Source organism: Hermetia illucens, chromosome 4 (genome assembly GCF_905115235.1).
Source record: "Hermetia illucens chromosome 4, iHerIll2.2.curated.20191125, whole genome shotgun sequence".
Classification (NCBI taxonomy): domain Eukaryota; kingdom Metazoa; phylum Arthropoda; class Insecta; order Diptera; family Stratiomyidae; genus Hermetia; species Hermetia illucens.
The window spans coordinates 14,697,418-14,723,402 of record NC_051852.1 but is presented as its reverse complement, the minus strand read 5'-3'; the positions used below and the strand labels follow the sequence as shown (position 1 = coordinate 14,723,402).

Below are 25,985 nucleotides of genomic sequence, written 5' to 3'. Positions count from 1 at the left end.
TTATTATTCTTTGTTTTTTTTTTGTATGGATAATATTGTAAAAAAAAAGAAAAAATGTATAATATAAAATATATAATTATGATAGTTTTAAGAACAATAATTTAAGTGAAATGTATTTTTTGAAGCGATCAAATATTTCTTATTACTTTTATATTTCTTTATTTGCCACTAAGGCCAAGTGAATTCTGTCGGGTTTTTGACCATTTCCCGACAACTTATTGTAAAATTAGATTTTTATTTCTTACTGTTCTCTCTGTCTGTAAATTGTTATTCGAAAACTTTGAGAGCCCACAGTGGCCATTAGATTTAAGTTATTTTTGTTATTTTAAAGGATTGTTTTTTATTGTTCATTTTTCCAATCTATATACTATTGTTACTTATTTCTTAAAAATAAAAATGATTTTAAAAATAAAAATAAAATAAAATTGAACATCAGAATCTTATATAGGTGCATAATTCAGAACATTCTCTAAATAGATATTATAACTCTTTCTTGTTTGTGGTTCAGTTTTTTAGACTTGACTTCAATTGAATGCACGGTTTTCAGTATTTAACTGCACGCAATCTCTCCAAATTTGAATATTCTCATGAATGGTTTGCATCTGCCTTTTTTCATCTTTCTTTGTTAGACCATTGAACACTGTTTGCATTCAATAAAGTATTCAAATCAATAATAAAATGCTAATATTACTAGGCCTGAAGTTCTATTGTTAACCTTGAATGCAATCGCGATCACAATGCAATTGTGAAATCTTGAAAAAAATATCTTTCCAAGTAGCGATCAGTAGATTTACAAACGTCTATTGTATTTAATGCTTGATAAATCTTGGTTGTATTTCCATCTAGATTACTTGCAAATTTGATGAATATGAATCAAATTAATTCCACCTATTAAGCCTTATCAAATGAACTTTGGCACTCTTGCCCGTCAATATCATTTGGATAACCAACTATCATTTCTACGTTTCAACAAAAAACGTAACATGAATTTGATAACTAATTATCGTTAGAGATATGTATGTATTATACGATGTTTTTAAAAATCAAGGTTGTGAGCAATACCCTTGGTCTCCCAAATTGAAGGTGATTTTTCGCGTATAATTTATTGAGCATTGTTAAAAGTAGGCGGGTGGAAACTGATTGGGTTATCCAGAAAAACATTTAGTTACTATTAAGTAGCAATAGCAGTAATTTCCTAGAATTATTGCGACTTTTACGAATTGCCATTGATAATCTTAGTTGTTTTCTGGGGATGCTACTGGAATGATGCTGGGAATACTAACATTTGGATGGAATGCTTTATACGACGATCACCCCTTGGGTGTTCATGGGGATTGATTTAAGCTTGAATTGGATACGTTTGTGGTTCTATTGGCCTAATTTCCAGGTACGTAACTGTGAAAAATGCAAGACATCAAAAGCTCCCTACCAAACGCTTCGGCTATTTCAACGCTTCAATCTGATCGGCCTATAGCCTAGATCGCACGTTGGAAACATTGATGCAATAGTGGTGTTCCACTCTCTCGAGGTTAATGTTTGTACAAAAGAATCCTTGTTCGGAATCCTAGAATCGATAACGACTACCGATGGAGCACATTTTAGATTTGGCTTACAACGCATTTTTGAGCTAATGTGGCATTTACTATATATACACAGTGTTGTATTCCCCGCCTCATAGAGAAGGAATCGCTCACTATTGGCTGCTATACGCGCTCATATCAGTCTTAATCTGAGAGCAGATACTAAGTGTTATTTATCAACCGTACTTTTCGTTCAGCAAAGCACGTTGCGAATTCGCCTTTGGAAAAAGCATCCCCCCGGCGTACATATGCCCTTTTACGATTACTGAACACATTGCACAATGCAAGTCTGGAAACATACCTGCTATTTCCAGGGCAAAAGTCAGCAGGCGTCCCCTGCAAGCATCATAGACACAGACGAAGGGAGGCAGCTTATGATCCTGAGCTCCATAATTCAAGATATCAAGGCGGTACCACATCAAGTTGGATTAGAAATTCGTTGAAGTAAGTCATCGGAAGATTTGGAATAGTTCAATACGTGAAAGACCTCAAAACTTAAATCATCATCTTGGTCCTCATCTGTTTTGCCTCGAGCCGGTCTCAGAAAGGCTATCCGGTAGTGTTGATTCTTTCAATTTGAAGGGGCTGAAGCTCATAGCCTTCACTACTGATTTTCTGTTCAAGAGCCTGTTTCGAGGATACTGACAAAAGTACTCTTTGCTAAATGCTGAGCAATTTGTGGAGGTTAGGTTCGAGTTTCGTTTTTTAAGGTTTTGTGTAAACACAAAACCTTATTAAAATCGGTTTACTGTCTGTCTGTCCGTCACACGCATTTTTCTCGGAGACAGTTATAGCGATTGACACCAAATTTGGTGGAAAGGTGGAACTGTGAACGCTCAAACATACAGTGAATTACATTCTTTTACGTTGAATTTAAGGGGGGGGGGGATCCCTATACATGCAAAAGGGGGGTGTAAATTTTTTTTTATCAAATATAGTCATGTGGGGTATCAAATTAAAGGTCGTGATTAGTACTTTTCAAAGCCAATCTTAGTTTTGACATTTGTTGGAAAGGTGGGGAGTGCGGGGGGTTCAAAGTGATCACTTCTTTAAGGGGGCCATTCTCAGAAACTATCAAACCGAAAAATCTGAAAAAGAATCAGGAGGCTGCCACTATATGTTGCCTGGGTTCCGAAATACCTTCCATACCGATATCTGTTAAAATAAAGTTAATAATAGTATATTACTATAATTTTTTGTAATTGGCTGGAAACCCCCCTTAAGTTCATCCTAGCACCATGAAATTTTACAGTGATGTAGGCTATGGAGCATGATCTTACCAAGTTTGGTGGAAATCGCACTATTACTAACAAAGTTATAACACCTCAAAGTTGTTGCTTCTTTGGAAATTGATGACTATGAATGTCAATATCACCCGAAAGTGGATACTCTCACACAATATATAGATGGATATATTACGTGCTACGTAATACACACAAATACACAAAACCTTTCGTACCTGAAGCGCCTAGCTTCCGGTTTCCCGACTTGTTTTAATTTGAAACCAATGTAGGCATTATTGAGTGTCAGATTCCTGCTTCAAGTCAAGATGAGTTCTTAAACAAGTCGGGAAACCGGAAGCTTGACGCTTCAGGTATAAAAGGTTTTGTGTTTCCCTATGTGAGGAGCATAACGTAGTTCTCCATTGGCTTATAGCATTGACCCGAGATATTTAAATCGCTCAGTTCTGGGCAGGTTACCACCATTGCCAGAACTCAGCGATTTAAATATCTGGAGGGGCAGATTACTGCCATTGAAAGAACTGAGCGATTTAAATATCTCGAGTCAATGCTATCAGCCAATGGAGAACTGCGTACTGAAGTGTTTCAAGCATTAACGCCACCTGGATAAAGTGACATTCCGCAACTGGTGTTCTTTGTGATCGACGTATCAGCGCACGTCCCAAATCTAAAATTTACTGCAATGTCGTCCGTCTGTCGCTCTCTATAGTTGCATTGCACTGGTAGCGTGACACGTTTTGATCACGTCTGAAATGAGAATATCCGCGATCGATATGGGTTTGCACCGATCGTGGAAAAACTGCAAGAGAGGCGTTTTGGTCACGTAATTCACGCTAACGAGAATTCAACAACCAGTATTGGAGAGAACATCGAAGTCAATGGTAAGCAACCAAAAAGCCGACCAAAACAATGGCCGCATGATACATTGGATGGGGATTTGAAGGTCTCGCGATTACATCCTGATCAGGCATTTGATAAAATAAAATGACGAAACCGATCACGACGAGCCGACCCCGCTTGTCAACTGAAGGCTGAAGAAAAAGAAGAAGATGTGAGGAGCGGTGAGCCTGACAGTTCCGTGTCACATAGTTAAAAATTCGATTGGCATCTATTTTTTAGAAAGTAATTTAAATAAATCATTTGATGGAAAGCCCTGTATTGAAATAGTCAACCTCATACGCTTCACACTCTGAGTTTAATATTATTAGCAAATGCCAACAATTTAACCAACATCAAATATAAAAAAGCGCTAGGGAGAATTAGATTCTTCTTGAATGGAATTTTAATATTTTACTCGAATTTCAATTATTCTCGTTAATTATGACGTCAGCATCTTATTTGTATGGCTTAGGATACTGTTAATTAGCACGAAATTGATAAGTTTGAACTGCTATAACTTTCCCAATAATAGTTGGATTTTCATGAAACTTGGCATGTGTATGCACGAGGCTGTCTATATCGGTGCAAAATTTAGTACACTTAGGAGTAACATAAGGGGAGTTTTTTAGTCAATTTCTAAAAGTTGATGATATACTATTAGTAAATTTTTTGAGCAGATACCGGAATAGGACATCTCTCGAAGATTAGATTTCACATAAGTGTTTTGCACAAAATCTTAAAAAGTGCTGCAGATAAGTAGATTCTTCATAAATGCGACTTTAATATTTCACGCGAATGTCAATTATTCCGGGTAATTATGACGTCAGCATCTGATTTGCATGGCTTTGGAAGCGGTAAATTCGCGCGAACTTGCTAAGTTTGAACTGCTATAACTTTGGCGTTAATTGCCAGATTTCTACGAAATTTTGCATGTATATACGAAATATTGTCCTCTATGCTGGTACAAAATTCGGAAGTGCTAGGATGATTCTAAGGGGGGCTTTCCAGTAAATTTCTAAAAAGTAGTAATATACTATTAGTAAGTTTATTTGCGCAAATATCGGAATGGGACATATTTTGAGGCCTAGATTTCATCTAGGCGCACCACTCCGATTTTTTCCGGATTTTTAGGTTGGGTAGTTTCCGAAAATGAGTCCTGTCTCACTTCAATTGCGTACATTTTGACTCATTACTCACGCACTTTGCAATTTATGCCAAAACTAATATCAGTTTCGGAAAGTACCAATCGAGACCTTTCATTTGATACCCTACACAACTATATCCGGTGAAAAAAATTTTTGAATCCCCCCTTTGCATGTATGGGGAGCCCCCCTTTAAACTCCACCTAAATTTATGCCACTCACTGTATGCGTGGGATTTCATAGTTCCCATCTGTCCACCAAATTTCGTTCGGATCGGTTTAGCCGTTTTGGAGAAAAATGCGTGTAACAGACAGACATTGAATCGATTTTAATAAGGTTTTGTTTTACACAAAACCTTAAAAATACTACAAATGCTAATAACTACTGGAATTGTTCGATTTGAGAATGTAGTGGTCCTGAGGTCAACTACTTCATAGCAGGTCTTAGGAGCAATCCACTCCTTCCTCAGAGTGCACGGACCCCTTAAAAATTAGTGCCACGGTTGTAAACAGGCGGTTCCGGTCAACATGAATTATACCCTTGTCGGGTTTTTTAATTGATAAATACGGAGTCAATAATATCCATAGTCGTTTTCAGGGCAAAGACAAGGCAGCGTGTGTCCTGCGATTGAAATCCACAGTGACGCCTATAACTTTTTTTGTACATTGGATATTTGCTCAAGAAAACGAGTAGCCCGTGCACTATGACGAAAGTGTGAGTTGCTCCATAGAATTAGTGCGGCTCACCACTAACTAGATAGCAGGGTCAGGACAACTATATTCTTAAAGAAAATAGTAGCCTAACCTCCGCCAGGCAGAGGCAAAGAAACGTCTGCCCTGATCGAAACCAAGAGTCACCATAAAACTTTTTCATCCAAAGGAATGTCCCTTCGACCAGTTGGTAAGCCATGAAGCCAAGAGTCAAGAAAGTAACACAACCGATATGGGATTTGTTACTAGAGCGCTCTTTAGTGATCGCCGTAATTGACATTCATATACAAATGACTAAACAAGTCGGGAAACCGGAAGCTCGGCGCTTCAGGTATGAAAGGTTTTGTTTGCTTCTATCCCATTTGTACGTAGCCTGTTATGTACATGCGTTGAGCATGTCAGACTACTCACTTTTGTGTGATATTGATATTTAGTTGTAGTAAATTTTTCACGGTAAAGTCAATTTTGAGTTAGTGTAACTTTGTTAGTATTATAATAGTACGATTTTGATGAAACTTGGAGATAACATGCTTTATATTATATTCTATACTACTACAAACTTTTGTAATCCTAGGATAAACTTAAGGGGGGTTTTACTAATTTACTAATCGAAACCTTTCATTTGATACCCAACATGATTATATTCTGTGGAAAAAAATTTACCACCCCCTTTTGGATTTATGGGGACCCCCCCCCCCCTCCTCTAATCTCAACGTAGAAGGATATTACTCACTGCATGTCTGGGCGTTCACAGTTCCCACCTTCTCCCCAAATTTCGTGTCAATCGGTACAGCCATTTCTGAGAAAAGTGTGTGTGACAGACAGACAGGCTGAACCGATTTTAATAAGGTTTTGTTTGCAAAACAAAACCTTACAAACTAAAACAAAATAATTTCTTGTGATCTCATTCATATGAACTCACTTCGTTGTGGTATTGACGAATTGATAAATGATGGTGACGTCATACACGTTGTAAAATACACGAAATTCACACGATTTTCTTCAAACTTGAACAAATTGTACATTATGTTATCCCTTACACCCATGTTCTGCATTTTGTACTTCTGGGATGGACATGAGGGGGTTGCCGGGTAAAATGTGGAAATATACTACGTTTCATCTGATATCAAATATGAAACCAGTTTCGAAAAGTACTAATTTAACCTCTTTCATTTGATGCCCACATTTAATAAAAAAAATGTTGCACCCTTCATTCACATGTATGGGGAGCCCCCCTTAAACTGAACAAAAAATGACGCCACTTGCTGAATGTAAAGGGAACAACAGATCACACCCTCTTACCAATTTTCGTGACAATCGGTCCAGCCGTTTTCGAATAAATCGGGAGTGACAGACAGACAGACATCGACTCGATTCTAATAATAGGGTGAAAAATTCGCATTTGTACCTTTATCCAGCTCTTCACAAAAAATTTCTTAAGCAAAGCGATAAAAACGCCCTTCACACTGGATGACCCCCTTAAGTAGATGGCGGACATAGAACCACTCATGCCAGAACGAAAGTTATTCATTTAACTACAACTTGCAGCCATGCTAGTCCCAGGGCAGATAAAAGGCACCTAATCAGTATGTCTGGACAATAGTTCACATTTTTTTGGACACCTGACATTTTAATAAGGAAACAAGAAAATTATAATTACTCTCGGAACTACCCGAACGGGACGACATACGTATGTCAATCATGTTTGCTACAGAACTACTCTAGCTTCTCTAGATCAGATTCAATGGAGCTCTGAAGAAGTCAGCTTCTACTGGTAGATGGTCAAACCCATTGAAGGCAATATAGTTTTATATTTTCATTGCATAGAGCCTCTTTGTGTTCCTTAAAAGTAGGTAAATACTGTCGACATTTTTTTTTTCTTGAGGGTTGCAACCCCTAGGCTTGATGACTGCTCATAAAAAATACAATTCAATGCTGTGGTAGCCCAGTTCTACTTGTCTTCTTGCCTTTATCATCATACTTAATGCCATTGAAGTGGTAAGCCTACAGTTGCGGGACAACACAAACATCCATAGCAAACCAGTATTCGACCGAGAGACTGACTCTCAACAGAATCGACCAGCGCACCGTCTTCTTTTTCGAGTATTAAAAGGGCATATGACTTATATGAAAACGTGATTTACATTCAATCATACTATCAATGCCAACTTTACAGAGGTCCTTCATAAATACTACTATCAAGTTGCTTTGCTCTGATTTACTATTGAGTTTCCGTCAATCCTCCAATAATAAATTTATGGCACATGTTTTTCAAAAACACTTTTACTTTCCAAATATCAGTATTCTCGCCACATTAACATGATTAATTATCATTTTGAAAGCATACATTATGACTAAGTGCACACTATTCAGTGCCTAGATGTCACGTACGATCCCAATTTTACGGTTCAAGTATTTTGAATTTGTAACGACTGAAAATTTTTCGTGAAATAAACAAAATTGTGCGTCAATTGAATATCAATTATTATATCAATGTACTGAATAAACAACCAGCAAATATGATCCCTCAACAAAGAATCCATAGTACGGCCGAGTGATTGTAAGATACATATATCTTTTCTGTAGTTTTATCGATTTGGATCAGGCACATTTTCAATTTCCTCTATTGATTTAAGAGGCCATTCCATGGATAAAATGTTGAGGTCGTATTGATTTATATTCAATAATAATCTTCTGTCGTATTTTGCGTTATCTGTTCCACACGCGATGCAGTTCTGTATGGAATTAGATGGATATGGTATTCAGACGAGCATGCGTTCCACGTCAGTTCAACCCTAAACGTCAGAAACGGTGATACACTTCAGTCAAACATGTTATGCATTGTTACATGTTTAGTCTATTGGAAAATGCTGATGCATACAACCAACGAGGCATCAGGTGGGTAATTTATACTTTAATCCTCTAATTTTATAGAAGAGTAGGCTGTAATAGATGTATTAATTTTACTTCTGTCCACTGGCTGTATCGAGATAGTGGAGGTTGAAAAAGCAGGTGATAAACGTAAGTGTCACTATACCCCCTTAATGAGATAATACCATGCCGTAATGAACCGTGAAAAATTAAGTTGGTTTTGATATTGAGCACGATTATTACTAATGTGCAAATTCACATCTAAAGATGCACCCTCCTATAAAGATGATAATCACGGAAACCTATGTATAGGAAGGACCTATGCTGTCGACGCTCTTCGGTTGGTTGTTGCTCGGTTTTGCAAGCTCCGATAGAGTTCAGCGGACATCATAGTTACATCATTTCACCTTCGGTCATGAACTTCCGCCGCAAGAGCGCGTTTTTGGGAAATTGAAGAGCTGGTTCGGTTAAGGCTTCTAACTCTGGTGGACCAGTTCTCTGCTGGACACTTCACGACCAATAGGAAGAGATGTAATGACTTTAAGACCAACGTCGAATAGCGCTTCATTGCTTGAAGACGTACTGCGATTTTATTGCTCCCTCATTCATCGATAAGTACGTAACATTAACTGACTCAATTGAGGCACCTGAAGCAGCCCGCAATGACTTGATCTTTTAGATAATGCAAAAATTAGCCTAAGTAAATGGGGCCCAAAATATACTGTAAACTGTGATCGAACAGAATAATTTCGGAGGAATTTGGCAGATCAACTACAAAGCCACTTATACTGCATTTCTGTCGAGCTTCAATTAACGTTTAAGGAGTTCACTATTCGTCTCTTTCAAGTCGAAGTGTATCTGAACTCAAGACAGCTGTGCGTTCTGAACCCAGATCTCGTAGATTTCACTTTTCTGATGAACTGTCATTTCTTGATCGGTACACCGCTAGTGCCGTCTCCAGAGCAAACGCAATGAGACCTATCACTCTATCAAGGTAGAGTGTCGGTCCTAGGACGTTGCCTCGGGGGAACTCTTGCGTAACAAGAGAAAAGATTCCAAAATTCTTCTGATTTATTTCGTGTCACACTTTGTTGAAAGCTTCGGCCACGCCCAAGAAGACCACTGAGTTTATAGTTCCTATCCTCCATTGCACTCTTTATCTCAGAGACGATTCTGTGAAGTTTCTCGATTGTACCGAGCTTCTCCCGAAAGAGAAACTGGTGGTAAGGAAACGCTTTGTTTTCCACTAGACATAGTGTGATTTTTTACACAAGCAGTTTCCGAACACCATTGAGAGGATAGGTAACAGGACTTATGGGCCTACAGGATGACACCTGTATGAACTGCGGAAATTCTTGAGGTATGGACAACATCAGGACGTAAGCAAGTTAGTTCGAACAAAACAAATACGTGTCTGCACGCTAAATGTTGGCACCCTAACTGGAAAGACCGGGGAACTCGCAAGAGTCTCTCGGAAAAAGCGTATTGATATTTGCGCTTCGCAAGAAACCCGATGGTCTGGTGCCAAAACCTGCGACATTGAAAGCGAACGTGGTAAAAATGACTATAAACTTCTCTATTTTGGTAGTCCACACATTCAATACAGTGTTGGCATTGCCATCTCAGAGAGTTTCCGTGATGCCATTAAAGAAGTCGAACAATTTGATGATCCGCTGATGAATAATAATAATAATCGTTGGCGCTACAATCCATGTTGGATCAGGGCCTTGAAGTGTGTTAGAGCACTTCATTCAAGACCGTTACGGTACACTAGGAGGCAATGTGATCATCATACGACAGCCTTGCGCTCTAACCACTCAGCTATCCGGACACCCGCTGATGAAGCTCACCATTATATCAGCTGATCGCACTATTCACTTCTTCACCTCGAACGCACCACAGACAGGTCGATTTGATGCCGAGAAAAATGCTTTCTGGCAACTTCTCCATGAAAAGACTTATCACGTGCCTGCTGACGGCTGTACCATCATTGCCGGTGACCTTAATGGTCATGTGGGCGAAGAGACAGACGTTAACAGGTGCCATAGGGGAAAGGGGTTAGGAGCACGCAATGATGGTAGCGAGCGTATAATCGATTTTGCGGACACCCATGACCTTGTACTTATGAATACATGGTTCATCAAACGATTGTTTCATCTTCCTACATTTTATAGTGCGAACAGTAAAACGCAAATCGACTATATTCTCAAAGACGCCAACATTTGGCCACTGTCAATGATTGCAAAGCCGTTCCCGATGAGGTCATGGCACCTCAACATCGGCCGTTGATTGCCGTCCTGCGAATTAAGCCACCGGGGAAAGCTACAGGACCTGACGACATCGCATCTGAACTCTGGAAAGCGAAGAGTTGGGACCCAACACTGTGGCTCAGTGAATTCTTTAATCGGGTTATTCAGGAAGGAAGAACACCATCTGACTGGCAAGAAAATACCACAGTTCTAATATGGAAAAAGAAATGTAGTCCACTAGAATGTTCAAATTACCGTCCGATTTTGTCACTTTGACATTCTTGACAACCGTATTCTCGAAATCGTTGAAATAACCGTGAGTCAAGCCGGATTTGACAAGAACTACGCAACCACTGATGCAATACACGCTGCACGGTTACTCATGGAGAAACACCGTGAGAAGCATCGCCCTCTTTACATTGCATTTCTGGATCTAAAGAAAGCGTTTGACCGTGTGCTATACGAACTCATCTGGTATGCTTTACGACAACACTTAGTACCAGAAGAACTCGTGCGCTGGGTTCAATTGCTCTACCACGATCCGAAAAGTAAAGTTCGAAGTATGGCGGGTGTATCAAAATCGTTTCGCGTTTTTGTTGGTATTCATCAATGAAGCCCCCTCTCACCACTCCTGTTTGTTCTTGTTATGGACACCGTCACACGGGATATCCAACGTCCAGCGCCCTACACACTGCTTTATGCAGATGATGTTTTCCTAGCATCTGATAGCAAAAATTATCTCGAGCAACTTGTCCAAAAATGGAATGATCGCCTCATGCAACACGGTCTCAGATTGAATTTAAACAAAACTGAATTTTTGACGACCGATCCCCATGAAACAGGTACAATCACTGTCAGCGGCAGTGATCTGCCCAGAATTGAGCGATTTAAATACCTCGGTTCGTGAATACTACTCAAAGTTGTCTACAGGGCGAGGCACTATGGCCGCTTATGTGGAATATGGTAGTGGACGAACTCCTGGACGTGCTAACAAACACTGGAATGCAAGTCCAGAGTTACGCGGACGACATTGTTTTAATCCCCTTGAGGTCCTTCTGGGATGCAGACAAGGAGAGCAATATCCAGGATCGTCGGGAGTATCATTGAAGCGGGGAGCTACCTAAATCGAAGGAGGATTGATATTCTTTCTGAACGTTATCCCGAATTATTGATACCAATGGATAACATGACAATAAGGTTTCACTTCGATAAGAATTTTGAAACACGTTGCATAACAGGGCAAACTGGGAGAGCATGGCTGTGACATATGGCTTAAACCAGCAACTGATTACTTGGTACACTGACGTCCCTCACAGCGGACGGAGCGGGTGCCGGGGTCATTGGTCCAACGAAAATGTACTTGGACTATAGAGACTAGAGAACACTAGCATATTCCAGGCGGAAATATACGCCATAGACAGATGTGCCAGGCAAGCAGCGATCAAGACACTTAAGTCTAACCAGGTGAACACTAAACTGGTGCGGGAATGCCTTGAGAGATTGAATACGATCGGTTCGTTTAACAAGGTCTGGATACTCTCCCTAGGTTGGATTGAAAGGTAATGAGGCAGTAGACGAAGTAGCCAAGAAGGGAGCAGGTGTACCTTTACATGGGCCAGAAAGCTTCTGTGGAATCGAAAACGAGTTCATGGCTATGACATTAAAAAATGAAGAGGAACGATTGAGGGAAGTATACTGGAACCTGACTGGTCACTTCCGGCTAAATTATCACCCAAGGTAGGGATATCTACGGACGCTGCCTGCAGGTTCTGTGCGGAGTGCGATGAAACCTCTATACACATTCTGGGACAATGTGAGGCATTTGTGCAAAGTAGGGCGAGGTACCTGGGAGAATACTTAATACCAGATGCAATGTTGAAAGACATGGAAGTAGCGAATATACTAAAATTGCTAAAGGTTATAGGCTTGCTTGATTATATTAAATAGGTATTACTATAACCATTAAAAGGAGCACAATAGTTCTTTAAGGGTGCAATGCGACTTCCCCTTAAGGGAGTCGTGCCTTGTGAAGGCCGTTTTTTTAGAAATTTTTTATGAAGGACTGGATAAAGATACAAATACGATAGATTTGTTAATATCTTGGGCGTGCATAGTAATTTTTCCAGCTCGATCGCATAGTTGGTTATTGGAATACAGAGCAATTTATACACCATCTCCAAAAAAATGTTCTTTTCTGCTGCCACGCTAGAGGGCACTGTGATCATCTTAAAGAAAAAAGTAAACCGCATTTTAATGTACAGACTTAACTATAGTCCGCGAACTAGGATTATTAAAAAATATTAAAAGCTAAATTTTTGGTGACGAGTTAAACTTTTTTTTGTGAATTTTGGTGTTCTTTTAATGTTTCTTTAATGAATAAAAAAATACTACTGGATGGATTGCAATTATCCTAGTTTGCGGACCGTAGAAATATGTTCATGAAAATTTCAAAGAATTTCGTTGGATAGATTTTGGGCTATGGTGGCAGCCGATTTTCAACATGCAGTTTCGAGGAAAAATTTAAAAAGTAGAATGCGATTTTTAGCCATAAAACCTTAACTGACCATTAATCTGCTATACCTAGCTCATAAACCTTAGGTTTCTTCAAAAACCCATGAACAGCCTTGGCTTTAATTCTTCTACAATTGGTGCCAAAAAAAAAATTCGATTCTACGGATCCAACACACGGGATGACCCCCTTAACAGAATGAGAGTTAAGTAGGTCTATCATATGTTAATAAAGAGATTGCTGTCAACTGAATTAGATGTTGACCGTTACTTGACAATAGAAGTTTCGAAAGACTGCCCCATCTGTTGAGTATTTTGGTTGACTTACTTCTGCATGAACTCCGATCAGTGTCAATATGTAGCTATTGGGTGTTAACGTTTGTAAATTAAACGCGATTTGTAGCTAACAATTAAACTTTTTATTTAACTCAAATTACAAACACGCGGAATTGAAATTATGACTGTAGATTGAGCGAGAGGATCTGACAGTTGACGGATATGTCTATGACAACTTATGACAGCATTGTCACACCCCTACATCACTCTCACCCGAGTGACATTGCCGTCACGATGACTTTTCGCTGGAGGATAAGTGTGCTTCGGTGGCGGTCTGGAATACAAATATGTTCGTTTAAGATCCTGGTGAGTTTTATTTTCGTCATTCAGGAAGAAGGCTGGCTTTAGTCGTTCTGTTGAGACGTTGAAGTTCTTTCCATTAACTTCAATTCGAAATAGACGATTGGTGATTCGTTCGATAACAGGATGCGGACCTGAGTAAGGTGGCGATAATGATATACGAACTCGATCATCTCGTAGAAATACGTGTGTGGCAGAACTTAAGTTTCGGTGTACGAATTCGACAGGTTTGTTGTGATGTGCTGATTGTGTTGGACGAATATTACGCATTTGTTCTCGTAGTTGATTCACGAATTGAGCTGGATTATCGTCAACAGTTTGATCATCGAAAAATTCACCTGGCAGTCGTACAGTGGATCCATACATGAGCTCGGCACATGATGCGTTTAAATCATCCTTGTAACACGATCGTAGTCCAAGTAGAATGGTTGGTAAAGAATCGACCCAGTTTTTGTTTCCGTAACACATTATTGCTGCTTTCAGGGAACGATGCCATCTCTCAAGAATGCCGTTGGAAGCTGGATGGTATGCCGAGGTTCTTGTTCGTTCGCAACCGATTAGTTTCGCGAGTGATTGGAATAGTGCCGATTCAAACTGGGATCCTTGATCCGTTGTAATTATTCGTGGCACTCCGAATCTGGCTATCCAATTGTTGTAAAAAGTTTCGGCGACTGTATTCGCTGTCTGGTCGCTTATCGGTATTGCCTCCGGCCAACGAGAGAATCGATCTATCATCGTCAAACAATATTTGAAACCTTTCGAGAGTGGGAACGGGCCAACTATGTCGATGTGTACCTGATCGAATCGACCATCGGGAATGGTGATATGCTGAGGAACGTTCTTCGTGTGTCTGCTTACCTTCGAACGTTGACACGGTATGCATGTTCGGCACCATAACAGGATGTCTTTACGCATATTCGGCCAGACGAATTTGTTGCAAATTTGTCGCGATGTGGAACGTCCGCTTGGATGAGCGAGCTGGTGAATAGTGTCGAATACTTTTCGTCGAAGTTGGGTAGGGATGTAAGGTCGGACTTTACTGTCGGTTACATCACAATAAACTGGAAGTTGTCCTGCAGTCTGTATTGCTTGTAGTTTTAATGAAGTTGTGTTGCTATTTAGTAAGGCTTGAAGTTCTTGATCTTGTTGCTGTTCATGCGATAGTTTGTCTGCGGTGAACGAAGATGGTATGGAAATGGCGTCAACTCGTGATAGTAAGTCGGCGACTATGTTGCTCTTTCCTGGTATGTGGCTGATATGCGTTGAACATTGCGATATATAACTTAGCTGGCGTACTTGACGAGGTGAAGCATGATTTGGTTTTTGAGTGAAAGCATAAACGAGAGGCTTGTGATCGGTTTTTATGCAAAAATTTGATCCTTCCAGTATATATTGGAAGTGTTTGATAGTGGCGAACATAGCTAGCAGCTCTCGATCGTAGGTGCTATATTTCTTTTCTGCTGGGCTGAGTTTTCGTTTGAAAAACGCCAATGGTTTCCACTCTCCGTCTTGATACTGCTCTAAAGACGCGCCGATGGCTACATCAGAGGCATCAGTGGTAATTGAAAGCGGGGCGTTTGGTTTAAAATGCACTAAAAGAGTGGCGTTCGCGAGGTCAGTTTTGCTTGATTCCCACGCGTTGATGGTTTCCGTTGTTCAGTCAATTGTTCGTGTGTCGTTCTTCTTGCTGCCCTTCAAAAATTCGTTGAGTGGTGCTTGCGTAGTTGCGGAATTTTTCAAAAAACGTCTATAGAAATTGAAAATTCCGAGTGCTTGTCGTAACTCCTTGACTGTTGTCGGTCGTTTTAGGTTACAGATGGCTTCAACACGTGACGGTATTGGGCGAATTCCGTTTGCGTCGATCAAGTGACCGAGAAATTCGATTTGTTGGGCTCCAAAGACACATTTCGAAAGATTGATGACAATGCCAAATTTTTCCAAACGCTCAAAAACTAATCGCAAGTGTTCGAGATGTTGTTCAAAGTTGTCGGACGCAATTAAAATGTCATCTATGTAGCTGACTGCAAAGTCTAGGCCTCGAAGAGCTTTGTCCATTAGTCTTTGGAAAGTCTGGCCTGCATTCCTCAGACCGAACGTCATGACCAGAAATTCAAAGAGGCTGAAAGGGGTAATGACGGCAGTCTTCTCGATATCTTCTTCAGCCATTAATATTTGATAGAACGCACGTATGAGGTCGATTTTTGAGAAAACTTTCTTACCTGCCAAACCAGCAGTTGCGTCGTGAATGTGACGGATCGGATATCTGTCTGGAACTGTGACAGCATTTAGCCCGCGGTAGTCCCCGCAGGGTCGCCAGGATCCGTCTTTCTTGGGGGCCAAATGTAACGGGCTAGCCCAAGGACTCGAAGATGGGCGGCAAATGCCCTGCTCCAACATATATTCGAATTCTTTCCGAGCTATTTCCAACTTATCTGGTGTAAGCCGCCTAGCACGAGCTGCTACGGGAGGGCCGGTGGTTTTTATAAAGTGTCGAACGTTACTTGCAGGCTTTTTGTTAATTGAGCTCGGGTTCGTTATACTAGGAAATTGTTTCAGTAGTTGGTGATACGGGGAGTCGTTGTGAACGGTGAAAATTCCACTGTGGGTCGTTCTTTTGACAACACAAGACGTTCCGAGTTTTGTCGTGGTGTCAATGAGACGTTTGTTTAATACATCGACTAACAGTCCATGTTGTTTTAAAAAATCGGCTCCCAGTATCGGACGGGCGACATCAGCAATTTGGAAAATCCATTTGTATGGCCGACGGAGGCCGAGATTTAAACATATCAGTTTTTCTCCGAAAGTCGAAATCGTGGAACCGTTGGCAGCGAAGAGACGTAGGCTTTTCGGTTTTAAAGTTTCGCGAATCAGCCTTCGGGGAAAAACAGAAATTTCGGCACCTGAATCTATGAGATAGCGTATGTTGGTTGTTTTGTCGGCAATAAATAGGCGATTTTCTAGGCAGTCGTTGCTGGTCGCCTCATTCAACAACGACTTTGCTAGTTTTCCGGGTTTGTACGAGGGCGGTCCGATAAGTACCTGGCCTCTCCGCCCAATGGCGCTACTATCGCAAGAAGTATTTACTGTCGTGTAGAACATTCTCGTAGACGGCTACTGTCAAAATTTTAGTCGAATAGGACCTGTAGTTTTGTTTTTAGCGCGTGTAGAAGCGGGCGTGCGGGCGAATTTTAGAAAAATGGAAAAAGAACAATATCGGTCGGTGATTCGATTCTTGTTTTTGGAAGGGAAATCGCGCAGCGAAATCAAAGAACGCTTGGATGCTGTGTACGGTGACGCTTCTCCTTCGATGGCGACCGTCAAAAATTGGTTTAATGAATTTCAACGTGGTCGCACGTCAGTTTTTGATGAGCCACGCCCCGGTGCCCCGAAAACGGCTACTGCGGAGAAGAACGTTACAAAAATCCATGACCTTGTATTGGCAGACCGCCGATTGAAGGTACGCGAGATAGCCGAGACAGTAGGCATCTCAAAAGACCGCGTGGGTCATATCCTGCACGAAATTTTGGGCATGAGAAAGCTGTCGGCGAGATGGGTGCCGCGTTTGCTCACTCTGGACAACAAGCGCAATCGTGAAACCACTTCAGAGCAGTGTTTGACGCTGTTTAAGCGCAATTCGAAGGAGTTTCTTCGTCGTTTCGTGACCGTCGACGAAACATGGATCCACTGGTACACTCCAGAGACCAAGGAACAGTCGAAACAGTGGACTTTACCCGGCAAACGTGCTCCCAAGAAGGCAAAGACTGTGCAATCGGCAGGAAAGGTGATGGCCGCCGTTTTCTGGGATTCACAAGGTGTGATCTACATCGACTACCTGGAGAAGGACAAAACGATCACAGGGCTGTACTATGCCGAATTATTGAGCCGATTTGACGCCGAATTGCGGAAAAAACGGCCGCATTTGGTGAAGAAAAAAGTGCTCTTCCACCACGATAACGCACCGGCTCACACTTCCGCCGTCGCCACGGCCAAATTGGTCGAATTGGGCTACGAATTGCTGCCCCATCCACCGTATTCCCCAGATTTGGCCCCGTGCGACTATTATTTATTTCCTAACTTGAAAAAGTCACTCGCCGGGCAGAAATTTGAGTCGAATGAGGAGGTTATAGCCGCCACGGAAGCCCACTTTGCAGACCTCGAGAAAACGTATTTTTCAGACGGGTTAAAGAAGTTGAAGCATCGCTGGAAGAAGTGTATCGAGTTAAAAGGAGACTATGTCGAGAAATAAATCGCCACTTTTCAAAAATTTTCGTTTTTTTTTTGGTAGGCCAGGTACTTATCGGACAGCCCTCGTATATGTGCATGGCTTGATGCACTTTATCGCTGCTGCGCCGAACTTTCGATGATAGCGACATATTTGTGGAAAATTGCGTGTTGCTGACCTCGATTTTTGTCTGCTTTGCGACGAACTGCGATTACGATTTCGAGATTCGTGAAATTGAGAGCTTCGATCACGTTTGAGGTTTTGTATTTCTGCACGCAGCGATCGGATTTCCTCTTTCAATGAGTTTAGATCATTAAAAGTATTCGTGGAAAGCTGCTGAACAGATTCGATTTGGGGTTCACGAGCATCTAAAATCTTGTCAGCGATCTCAGCGAGTTTGTCGTTATCGGTGCTGTCCATCGAGGCAAGAATAGCGCGGATACTTTCGGGAAGCCGTTGCATCCATATCGATTGTAACAGTTCGGATCCAACTTTATCTCCTGCGAGCAGTTTCATTTTGCGCAGCAAACCGGATGGTCTTTGATCACCCAGTTCGACATCATTTAGCAATTTTCGGAGTCGTTTGCCTTCGGATTCAGTAAACTGTTTGATGAGACGTTGATTTGCAACGCATCCGAAGCATCGCTGAATTTGTCGGCATCCGACTCAGGCATAGCGATTTTGGGGAAAAATTTTTTAGAAAATAGTTTCCGGGGTCACCACTGTAGCTATTGGGTGTTAACTTTGTAAATTAAACGCGATTTGTAGCTAACAATTAAACTTTTTATTTAACTCAAATTACAAACACGCGGAATTGAAATTATGACTGTAGATTGAGCGAGAGGATCTGACAGTTGACGGATATGTCTATGACAACTTATGACAGCATTGTCACACCCCTACAAATACACGCTCAAGCATATGCGGATGACATGGTTGTGCTAGATATTGATGGGTATAAATTTACAACGCGACGTTCATTTGACTGACAGTTGGTACTTCAACCATGGACTTTCAGTTAATTCCAATTAAGCCAGAATGATATTGTCTACAAAGAGGAGAGGGAAAGATCTGTGCCATTCAAAGACGAAGGCAGTAATGCTTCTATTTTAAGAAGAAGTGGAATATCTGGAAGTTATGCTAGATAAGGAAGAAATATATCGAAGCAAAAATGAACCGAGCCCTTATCGCCTATGGACTATGCAGACGGACGTTTGCCTCGACATGGGAACCCAAGCCTCATATGGTATTGTGGAACTACAATGCTCTCCTTAGGGAAATGTTCGCGTATACATTCGTGGTTTTCAGTATCTCTTCTTCACCACCTCGCCATCACACTTAAAGATATGCAAGTGATAATCGTGCAGTAGCGGAAGAACACAAGGTCAAACACAAACATTCATGACGAACCGAGATTCGAACTCCGCTGATTTTTCATTTTTCCCACATCAACACACTCTATATGAATCCAACTTCGGAAAGACGTAACTAGTGACTATGTAGTTAACAGCCTCCATACTTGAAATGTACTTTAGATGACCTTGGCTGCAATCTCTCCCTTATAAAGAACATTGCCGGCCTGAGACCCTTTCCATCTAGGCCACCCTCCCATGCGCTGCATTAGATCTACAAGTAAATACGCAGCCTCACTACTTGGAATTTGTATTAGAGTCTAGCGTCTGCTTGCAGGGCTCTAATTCTTTTCAAGTAAACCAAGTTCGATAGATAAAGATGGGAAACATTCTCTTGCTTTGTCAGGTCTTTCTTTCTACTGTATACATACGCCTACTACTTCCAAGATAATAATACTCTAACCTCCTATCAAAAAAATCAGAAAGTTCGCTACACTTTCTTGACTGGCAGACCCATATTCTATGAATGCTATCTTCTTTGTTCCGTGGCTCATTTAATCTGTAACGTCATATGTGGTATATGCTGTGCTGCGCAACAATTGATAGTCATATCCGCAAATAAAGAAGACCACAATCAGAGTACATACATTCGAGTGTAGCCTATTTGTGATGTAATACGTTGTCGTCTCTGAATTATATTGCATGAAACAACACACGACAGCATACTTCTCGAATTACTGCCAGAACGGGATGAAGTGAAATGATCAATTGATATTATTTTTAGACCGATGTACCCTTAGTTGAGTATTTTTTTTGATTCATGCTAGCAATAGTATCTTGTTTATGCTGTGGACAATGTTATTTAACTGGCTTGGCAGAACAATGATCCATACTCGTGCGGGCTGTTATCACTGGAGCGACGACGAGCCTCTTTCCTTAAATTGCCTCTTAGAGAAGTACTCGAAAAAGATACCACTATTCTATCTATCGGGCTCCCGTTGTTAGATAAAAACATAAACAATGAAAAATGTCTTACATATCTGCGAGAACAAATAGTGCAGGCGGCACCAAGTTCCATGACAAAAGACCACAATAATGGCGATGAAGGAAAAATTCTAATCGAATATGTGATATGCATATATCGATCCAATATAGCATCTATATACATACATGCCAGATTCATTCAAAAGATCGAACTTCGCTCAAAATACGTACTCACCAAGGAAATATGGGATTTTAGCAATATCAATCACTAAAATAATTGCTTGACAATATCATTCCGATAGCTTTACATTTTTTTTTGCAATTTTGGTATCTTATCTAATAACTTGTTATCGAAGGAAAACGTAAGAGAAATTGCTTTGAGAGGTTACTTAATCGATTCTTTAGTCAACTGTCTATGTTCGTATGCACATATCCATAAATAGAAGTTTCAATAAATCTTTAATTGAATTTTCTAAATACTGACCAAAAAAAGATTAGTAATTGTGTGCTGTAGCGCAGTACATATCTATCTTATGCAAAGATTATTTTCAATGACTCCATTAAAATGGATTTTATTATTGCAATCAGTTCATGACCTGATCATCAGTTGCCGCAGAAGACGGTTGTTTTCCCATGATTATTGTGATCTCCAATTTCTAGTTTATCTATGCGGACTAGTTTAGATAGTTAAAAGATTGTCTTGCTTAGCTCTCGATTCTATCCGTTGAATTGTACTCGTATCTATTAAGCTACAAGGGTTCCGTGTAGCGGGCGGATTTTGCACCATGAGGCAACTTTGCTTACTTAAACAAGTCTGTAATCCGGAAGCTGGACGTTTCAGGTATGAAAGGTTTTATATATTTCTTCTAAGAAGACATTGGGGTGTACATTTGTCCCATTAGTACGTGGCACCTAATATTATACATGCATATATTATGTGAGAATATCCACATTCAGTCTTGAATTTGCAAAGAAGCGACAACTTTGACCTATTACAACTTTGTTAGTAATAGTGCGATTTCCACCAAACTTGGCAGGATCATGCTCTATATCATACCCTACATTGTTGTTCGTGGTGCTCGATTGAACTTAAGGGGGATTTTACAGCCAATTACTAAAAATGATAGCAATATACTATTATTAACTTTATTTGAACAGGTATCGGTATGGAAGGTATTTCGGAGCCTAGGCACCATATAGTGGCAGCCTCCCGAATTTTTTTCGTTGGGTAGTTTCTGAAAATGGGTTCGTTGAAGAAATGATCGACTCCCTGCACTCCCCACCTTTCCAACAAATGTCAAACCGGCTTCGGGAAGTATTAATCGAGACCTTCCATTAGATACCCCACATGACCATATTTGGTGAAAAAATGAACTTGATGGGATTTATCGGTCCCCGACACAACGTGCACGGCTATTAGCTCTATGTATTTTGAGGCACGAAATGAGCTACACTGCTCTAAGAAAAAAAAAGCTACAGTACAAGTAGCAACACAAACGTCCTCAAAATCAATACACCTGATAGGAGCTCGGACTAGAGCCGATAACCTAGCAGTGGATCGCCTTCGTGACGAAAAAGAAATAGCAGAGCCCCGCAAGCGGCATACAGAGGACTCCAAACCGCAAGAAGGGTAAAACACAACAGGTGCAATCAACAAGCTTACCCGGTGAAAGTCAAACAGTGACTCTACTTGGACTAAAGTAGAGAGAAAAGGTAGGCCACAAAAAAAGTCGCGGCCAGATGCACTGATTATAAAATCAACAAGCGAGCTGACATATGCGGAAGTCTTCCGTAAAGTGAAAACACACAGTTCCCTCTTAGACCTGGGTGAACACGTGAACCGGATAAGATGTACGCAGAAAAGCGATTTGCTCCTTCAGCTTAGACCTGGGAAGAGCAAGTTCCATGATCTACATAACAAGATCGAATCATCACTGGACAAAGCAGCGGAAGTAAAGGTGAGCCAGGATGGAATGTTGATCAAATGCAAGAACCTAGATGAGATCACCATAAAACCGGAGATTTGCGAGGCCTTAAAGACTCAACTCGGGCTAGTTTCGGTTCTTGAGTCCAATGTGATCTCGAGAAACTGTACAAGCAAGTACGATAGATCTAAGTTGTACCGAAATTGCGGAGAAAAGGAGATATTGCCAAAGAATGCAATGGGAATCCCAAATGCCTGCTATACAGAAAAACACAGGACGATAACATCGACCATATCACAGGCAGTTACAGATGTCCGGCGTTTAAGAAGGCGATTTCAGCTTTCCGTAAATGACGTTCCTGCGGCGGAATTTAAATCATTGCCAGGCAGATCGGGAACTGTTCTCTCAAAGCGTGCTTGAAAATGAAATTGACGTTGCCATTATATGCGAATACTACAAAGATTTGCACAGTGGTATCTTTGTATCAGACAGGAGCGACAAAGCGCGGGAACAGAGCAATTGAAAACACGAGCAATAGACCAGAAAACGGATTCACACGAGCTAAGGTGGACGGTATTCACATATTCAGCTGCTAGGCTGCGCCGAGTCTCACGCTAGGGTCATTGGTCGGCCCCTTCCTCGCTGCGGCAATTACTTACCTTGTCCCCAAACACGATGCAGGACCCCGCGGATACAACACCGATTACTTGCTTACCAACTGTCTACAAATTCATAACTTCTATTATTAGTGGTGGATTAATGCGCACCTCGAGACCAACAACATTCAGTCCGAGAAGCACAAGGGCTACCGAGTCGGCTCAAGGGGTTGAAAAGAGCAACTCATTATCGGCTCGTTAGTTGTAGGACAAGCAACTACAGGCCAAAGAAACCTCTTTAGTTGCTATATCGATTATGCCAAGGCTTTCGATAGCGTCCCGCATACTTTGCTAATCGATGTCCTAAATCTGTGTCGCAATGATCCCAAACTAATAAAGTTTTTGGCGACAGTCATGGAAGGGTGGCAAATCAACTTGTCAGTGCGTTCGTCTGAGGGTGCCAATACCACAGGATTGAGTCCCCTCTGGTTTTGCATGGCACTAAACCTCCTTTCATGGCTACTGAATGATACTAGAGGGCATGGTTCTGTAAATAAATATGGCCTACGTGCTAAGTGCGAGCTGATACACTGTATGCTGGTACTGGCGACCACCTTAAAAATATGTTCAGAATAGTAGACATTTTCAGCTATGATATTCGGATGGAATTTGGATTAGACAAATGTCGATCCAAGCCATCCATAAAGGTCATTACGAGCCACATGCCGGACATAGCATTGGTGACCTCCACATCCAAGCTATGATCGAGACAGACTCCTACAAATACCTAGGAATTCTGCAATGAACCCATGCTCGAGTTGGTGATCTAAAGGATGCTCTGCTGTCCGAATAACTGCGACGTGTGAGGCTGGTGTTTAAAACGCATCTTTCCGGGAAGAATAAAATAAGCGCATTGAATATATTCGCTATTCCTTCACTGGCTTATGCATTCGGAATATTGCCGTGGACGAAAACCAATCTAGAGCGGCTGAACCTGCCTCATGACAACATTACCGCCAAGTTGCCAAGCTCTAGGTGGGGCGAAGTCGGACCAAAAGCCGATCGATGAATGGAATTCGAAGGCAATGCACGGTAAACACGTGAATTGTGCCGAATAGAATAGCTGTGTGCTGGGAAACTCTTTGCTTAAACGGAGGGATGTATGTACCATTCCCTGAATGGCGGTATGGTCGCCACCCGAGCTTATAAAAAGCTCATAATGAGTGCAGAATGTGTAGTTCGGCTTTAGAGACGTTGGATCATCTCATTTCTGGCTGTACTGTAATGGCATCGGTACAATACACAAACATGCATAATGCTGTATGTAAGGTGATTCATCAAAACCAATACAAGTTTGGGGATAGGTTTTCTCCCAATGAAAAATAAAAAATCCGTTTTTTTTCGACTTTGTTTACTTTTAAAAGTTACACTTCTCCATTTCTCACTATGAACTCTGGTATGTGACTCCCGCCGCGCCGACGGTCTACCCGAGAGTTTCTTGTGATCTTGACATTTTTCACGCCTGCGATGTGCCGCTACTTCCCTCCGCCCCAGCCGAAACCGCGCGGGTTTAGTGGAGCAAACCGGCCACGCGATCCCGCCAATGAACAAATCTGACGCTTCTCTAACGTTTTTTAAAGCGCCAACGCGAACGCTTTCAGCCTCGATAAGGAGACGCGCGGACCAGGAAAGAGGGAGTAAGTTGCTCCCCATTTGGTCTTCTTCACTGACCTCGTATGGCATCGATGTTCCCAATTTTTCGTCAAATCTCTTGGCGACCAAACTTCTTGCAAAGAGCGTCTCAACTCTTTGTCAAAATTTGAAAAGGAACACCAATTTGGCTTTCTTTCATTACCCAGTCTGTCGAAGATTAAATTGGATCAGGCCAAATGTGAAAAAAGTCTCTTCCACAGGTGCAAACCAAGTCATGGCTGTAACTGTATAAGATCATGCCAGTGGCATAGTATTCAGCCAACGAGCAATCATTAGCGACAATTAGGGGAATCCCGGGGATAGAACGGGTTTTCTTCGCGATTTTTCGGACAATCTTGGGGGGATTCGTATTTTTTTTTTACTAGCGGCCAGTTGCCACCCAGAATTTTGAATGAAGCCAAGCCCTCATTGATAGTCCGCCATAGTTCCGAAAACGCCGACTCGCAAATGATAAAATACTTATTAGCGACTTCGTCATTCCGTGCGGCAACTTTTCCGCTCCGTTGCGAACATATTGCATACAACGTCGACTTGAGTGTTACAAATGAAAACAATAATAGTTACCTCAGAGAGTTGGCAGTAAAGTTAAAATCTACCATTTATCTTGTAATTAAAATGAAATTTCCATAAAAATAAAAAAAAACATGATTTATTTGATTTTTTTTAAATAAAAAAAAATCTGTTAGTAATAAAAAAATCATGATTTTTATCAACTCCTTCTTGGATCAGAGGTTGAAGAATGGCGAATCGAGTTACGCAAAGAACTGTGCGATAGTTATGTTAACATGATAAAATTATGAAGGCTCGAATATACTGGTAACATGATGGGCGAGTTTTTACACGATATTGCAATTGGTAGATGCTGCAAATTGGCAGGAGAGGATTTAATTAGGTTTCTATCTCCTGGTACCATGCAAACCAGAATCATTATCTATTTTCTATCTATTCCTCTCAACACATGCTGTCCGTTTGTCCCATTAATGCCTTAGCAAACCCTGACCATGTTACTGAAAAGTTTGGGGAGTTGTCCGCATTTTTCGTTCTCACCATGTTGGCATGGAAGTTGCTCACTGATGGGCCACATTCACACTATGTTATTGAATGGCTTGATTTGATTTCAATCAGCACTTGTTCTATTGATTGCCGCGCTTTGGCCGTAAAATGAATAACATGAAATTAACTCATGACTATACGCCGTCGTTTGTGTTTTTATAAGTTTTGTGGCAAAGGAAGGGGTGGGCCAAGATGAAAATTATGCATCCCTTCTATTAATGGAAGCACTTACCCCGGGCCCCCGGAGAAATTACCCCATTTCCCCTCCCCTCTCGTCGTCCAATAAAAATGCATGGAGATAAATTTATGTGAAAGTGTTGACTT

General features: G+C 41.1%; 1 protein-coding gene and 1 long non-coding RNA gene across 4 annotated transcripts in view; one reads left to right on the top strand and one right to left on the bottom strand.

Moving 5' to 3' along the window:
• The window catches only part of LOC119653827 (1-acyl-sn-glycerol-3-phosphate acyltransferase beta), a 79,364-nt gene that overhangs the window by 29,223 nt on the left and 24,156 nt on the right, over positions 1-25,985 (bottom strand). The gene's annotated exons all lie outside the window — the stretch shown is intronic.
• LOC119653830 lies at positions 13,540-15,080 on the top strand. 3 transcript variants are annotated; one of them, XR_005249763.1, is made up of 4 exons: positions 13,544-13,822; positions 13,916-14,043; positions 14,099-14,243; positions 14,300-15,074. It is a non-coding gene; the product is annotated as an uncharacterized LOC119653830 (long non-coding RNA). The 3 variants fall into 3 exon arrangements; XR_005249762.1 differs by having other exon boundaries at positions 13,540-14,043; positions 14,099-14,247; positions 14,300-15,080; XR_005249761.1 differs by having other exon boundaries at positions 13,557-14,043; positions 14,300-15,069.